This window comes from Pinus tabuliformis, chromosome 1_2 (assembly GCF_031772625.1).
Source record: "Pinus tabuliformis cultivar Carrire ecotype Pingquan chromosome 1_2, CPIR1, whole genome shotgun sequence".
NCBI classification, from domain to species: Eukaryota; Viridiplantae; Streptophyta; class Pinopsida; order Pinales; family Pinaceae; genus Pinus; species Pinus tabuliformis.
Window position 1 is genome coordinate 434018767 of NC_142298.1, and position 6000 is coordinate 434024766.

The following is a 6000-nucleotide window of genomic DNA, read 5'->3' on the forward strand; positions in this document are numbered from 1 at the left end:
CCATTACACACTTTGCCCATTTCCATCAATCAATTGAAGGAATGAAAATCTTTGAAACACCTAAATTTCAATTCTTCTCCTCACCGACTATTTTCCCATCTCAATGCATTGAATTAAATAATATGAACTTCACTTTAAGGAAAATCTCATCATTTCTTTTTTAATTATATATTCTATCATCATATATGTGGCTCTTCCCACGTTTCTCATAATGGATTCTTCTTTCCTTTTTCCTTATTCTATCATAATTATTATTGTCTGGTCGGTTCTTTTTATAGGTTTTTATTAATAAAATATTAAGTTAATAAAAATAATTAAATAAAATTATTTTTATTAATATTTTTAAAAATACAATTTTTCTCTTAAATTAAATTATTCTATAAAAAATTCCCTCTACCATAATAATAAAAAATATATATGTCAATTCAATCTCTATTATATTTAAGCTAAATTATTATTATAAATTAAATATATAATTAATATTATTTAAATCATTATTGGTATTGCTCTCCTTTTACATTTAGGAGTGCATTTATTCTATTATTCTCATATGTCAAATTTTCAATTTACTCTTGATATATGATTATTTTTATCTTTTTCAACTTATTAATATAACACATTTATAAAAGTTGTGAAACATGATAAAGCAAATTCAAAAGTGTTTTATACTATATAATTTCAAAATTGAATGCATTACAGTTTATTTTATCATTTTTAGAAAAGCAAGTTTTGCCCCCAATTGATAACATGGCTATAACTAGGGATCTAATGTACAAGAACAAGATCAATAACACGGAAGACATAAGACTTCATAAAATTGCTTAAACTCTAGTCAAAACCACCTGCAACTCAAGCGAGTTTGGCATAATGATGTATCTTGGTGAAGTCATTGGAGAATTAAGGAATACATTACTATACAAAATACTTGACAATATAAAATGATTGTTGCCAAACTTAAAGGGAAAGTGTGATAAGATAAAGAATTAGGTGATATAAGAAAATTAAGATATTATAAGGAGGTAATCAACCTTAATCTAAAACATCAAAAGTATCATTTTCTTTTGATTGGCATACAAAATAAAATCAACATTGTTAAATAAGAACAAACTCTCACAAAAGTTTTAATGGTTAGCTCAATTGGTTCAATTCATTTTGCTAAAGCACTCACTAATGGGAGGTCACATGGTCAATTCTCCTTGATACCCTCGGGGTTAGGCTCTGCTAATAAGCCGATGAGATGTGATCCCCTAGGGTGGATCTGCCTAGATATTTCCTCAGGGTAATTTTTGCGACATTAGACGAATTGAAAATGAAAAGTAGTTTCTCTTAAAATGTCATACATATAGTCACATTAAATCACATTTTCAAAATATTTGTCCAAATATTAACCTTCCTAACATTTTAACTCATTAAAACTACACAATTTAAGAACTTTTCTTTTAAATATTCCTTAACATAGAAATACAATTTAAAATAAATCAAGTACTTTGTTACCTTTCTTAAAGTTTGATACACCACATTTGGTCTCAATGGATGTTAAACATCAGAACCATTATCATCATTATAATATTGAAAGTTTGTGTTTGATGTAAGCGTTTTGTTTAATGCAAATATTTTTTATTAGGAAGTTTAGAAAGGAGATCATTAACACATATTTGAAGCAAATTTCTCACTCCATACATTTTTCATGTTGATCAAAATGTTGTGCATCCTTTTTGAGTTATATATCTACTACATTTTACAATTTTTTCTTTGCATCGAGCTATAATATGTACATACATATAATATAATGTAAGGTTGTTATGTTAGACACCTAATTTATTATGTACATTGCATTTTGACATTTCATAATGTTCCATATAAATGCCTATATTCAACATTTCATAAAAATGTCTAAATTCAATGTTTTAATTTTGTAGATACCCCTGCTTCCTTCATTATATTTTGTAATTGAACTAAGTGTTTTGTTCAATGTAAATATTTTTTATTAGAATGTTCAGAAAGGAGATCAGAAACATTTATTTTAAGGAAATTTCTCACTCTACACGTTTTCCAAGTTAGTTAAAAAAATTTCTAGTTATATATATACGCTACATTTTACAACTATTTTTGTGCATTAAATTATAATATGTACAAAAATATAATATGAAATAAAGTTGTTGTGTCACACATCTAATTTATTATTTATATTACACCTTAACATTTTGTTTGCTTGTTTATTTATTATATATATCTAAAGTTCAATGTTCCCTATAAATGTCTAAATTCAATATTTCATTTAAAAAAATGTCTAAATTCAATATTTTAATATTTAATATTCATTATCAATTTTAATTAATTTATAAAAATATTAAATAAATAAAAAACAAAACTTAAAAAATTAAAAATTTAAATTTAAATAAAAACTAAAACATACTCTATCATTATCTTTGCTTTTAAATGTCACTCTCACCATTTATCTTTTAAGGTTGCTTTTTAATAATCTTTAAACAAATACCCATTTCTCCCTTCTTTTTCACATTTTGTTACAGTTTTAATATTAACTATTACCTGTTTCTATTATTACATTTTATTTTGGATCCTTGGTACATCATGTCCTTCACCTTTAACACGATTAAACATGCATTTGACTTGGAGTAATTCAAAAAAGATATTCTTCTTTAAGTGCAAATCAAATAACCCACCATATAGCTTCTTAATCACCCAAAAAAAAACCTTTGTTCAATCTATTTATTCTCCGGTGTGACTCATGTTTTTTTTGAAAACACAATCATTCATATCATTCATGGTTTCGTTAATTTCTTCCATCGTTCATATCATGGGTTTAGCTAATTTCTTTAGAGTTATAGGATATTAAAACATTTGACATGACCATTCATAGCCTTAATTTTGAGTTATAAGAAATTAAAACATTTAACATGACCATTCATATCCTTAATTTTGAGTTATAAGAAATTAAAACATTTAACATGACCATTCATAGCCTTAATTTTTTTCCACTCCTTCCCTTATGCGTACCTATGTTATAAATATTTTAATTTATAATTTTTTTTTTGGGGATGTATGTAGGTATTGTTTATTATATTTAATTTTATAAAAAATTGTATATATTTTTAATAGTAATTAAATTAATATTTTATAAATCTATTTAAATATAAATTAAAGAATGATTATTTGACTGTCATAAATTTTTAATTTGATAAATAAAATTAATCAAATTGATCATGAGATTTGTTCATGAGTCTTGGATAGACAGTTGTCATGCTTCATCTTGGTTGTAGTCTTTCAACCACTTATAGGCCGGTGAGACACCACCACACTTTTTCTTTGCACCAATACTTAAATGTGTGAACTACTCCTAACCAAACACTTAGCCAAATTTTATTTCAAGTGCTATATTGCAGCGGAAATAAAGTTCAATTAATCTTCTTCAAATATAAATATGCACAACAGATAAACATTCAAAACATCATCATAATGAGAGGGGCAACTCCCATGAACTGAAGTATGCCCAATATCAATATAAATATAATTTCTGTAATTCAATTGTACATAAAATTACAACTGTGTCGTGTTGCCAACAACCAAGGCCAACACTCCACCATTTTACAAGTTAACATTGCAAATTTCCTGCTAAACTGTGCCTTGGCACGTTCAACCAAACTTCGTGCTGAATGCGCCTTGTTTTTGGCCTACACACGCCCTTGGCCTTCTCCGACAACTCACTCGTAGCCTTGACCTGTTTCGGCATGTTGTCGTGCCCATCGTGCAGCGTTGTACATCGTGTCGCACTTCCCCAACGCGTTGCACACCTCTACCCGTGTCACCGCATGTCCACCCGATGCCCTACACTTCAACCCAGACCTACTACTCGCTACCGCATTGTCGTGTCACCCGCCCACACTTTTGTGCACCGTTTCAACTCGTGTTCGGGTCGGGTCGCACTTATGTGCAGAGCTGGATGGGTCTCGACCCCCCCGACACCAACCTTCCGGCGCTCCACTAGCAGTTTTATCCACCCCTCACGTTTCTCTGTGTGTAGCGATCTATAACCGGTTCGTCCGTCACACAGGACTTTGGCTTGCCTACATCCGATGTGCAATGCGGCCTACCTATCGCACAGTTCTGCCGAAACCAGAAACCCCCAACTTCGTCAAGCAAACACGGTCCTGCACCTTCCGCACTCCGCTTGTTGCCTTTGACTCATCCCCTTTGCCTGCTTCTATGTTTTTGTTCTTGTTCGATGCTTGAGTTCAGTGATGATATCCAAAACATCAATCTCCATCTTTTATTTATACCCATGCTTACACACGATAAGCTCAAGGGACGCGACCCTTCAATGGTCGGCCTGTCTATTAGCCAACACGTCAGCCCGTCCAATGTATAACTCGGCCAACACACCATATAACTCGTCGCACTTCTCTTGCGTTGCTTGGGTCAATCACCCGCTCACCCGACTCACCCAACTGTCGTCGCACGACTCGTCCACACGATGTGCTCGGTGCCCATTTGTCTCGCCCGCCCGGCACCTTTAACTGATGCACTCACCCAATGCGTTCATCACGTCGCACATCAACTCGAGTTGGGTAGTACGGGTGCCTGTTGCATGTGGGCGCGCCCGCTACAACTCAGTCGCCTTGTGTTGTCACACTTTGCCTGAGTTGGTCAATACAAGCGCTCGTTGCACATGAGCGTGCCCACCTCAACTGGTGGGCCTGACAACAATGATCAGGTGCTCCGTTAAAACACTCGTTGATATGAAGTCGTCGGTTCAATTCCCCACCCTAATCGAAGTGATATATTAGACATGATGAAGATGTAGTCCTGCCAAAATCACAAAAAAAATTTGATCATGAAATTTATAACTTAACAAAACGGTTACTATATCTCATGATGCTCTTTAACATTTTGTAATTTATTAAAAGTCATTATTATCATTTTTTTTTTAATTTAGTTTGATTAATTATTCCAAAAAAATCTGACAATCCTACCAAATATTTATAATAAATTTTAATTTAATTATAAATAATTTATATATTTATTCTTCCATTAACACAAATAAATTCAAAAAATATATATATTTATTTATAAAAAATTCAAACAATTAAAATTAAAATTATAAATATATTTTATCCCAATAAATAAATGAAAAAAATTCTTATAATCTTATTACATATTTATAATAAATTTTAATTAAATTATAACTCTAAAAAATTAAAAATATATGTTCTTTTATGAGACAAATTCATATTTAAAAAAGTAAGATATCACCATCTACATACATTTTTAGGTAATCAAACTTTAAAAAAGAAATACAAAAAATCAAAAACATTATTTGTTACACCTTACACTAAGTACAAATAAGTTGACACCTCATCTACAATATGTTTATACTCAAGTTAATGTAACTTGAACATCTAACTCACAAGGTTTGCACATATTTGTCATAAGTTTAAAATTGATATGCAACTCTTTTTGGGTTGAATTGTGATAAGAAGTAGCACTTATTAGTAGCTATCTCCATAGCAAATTAGAGCTTCGTACATGGGTTGTTGGATTCGTAGAAAGATAATCCACTAGCTCTAGGAATGGTTGGAGAATGGGAGTAGATATGGGATGTGTCCTCCTACCCACGAGGACAAATAAGTTGACCCCTCATCTACAATATGTTTATACTCAAATTAATGTAACTTGAACATCTAACTCACAAGGTTTGCACATATTTGTCATAAGTTTAAAATTGATGTGCAACTCTTTTTGGGTTGTATTGTGATAAGAAGTAGCACTTATAAGTACCCATCTCCACAACAAATTAGAGCCTAGTACATGGGTTGTTGGATACTTAGAAAGATAAACCATTAACTCTAGGAATGGTTGGAGAATGGGAGTAGGTATGGGATGTGTCATCCTACCCATGAGTATATACCTACCATAAACCCTTGACTCGAATCATAACTAGTGTGGAACGAGTATGTCCTTAAGTATATATTTTCCTTTTTC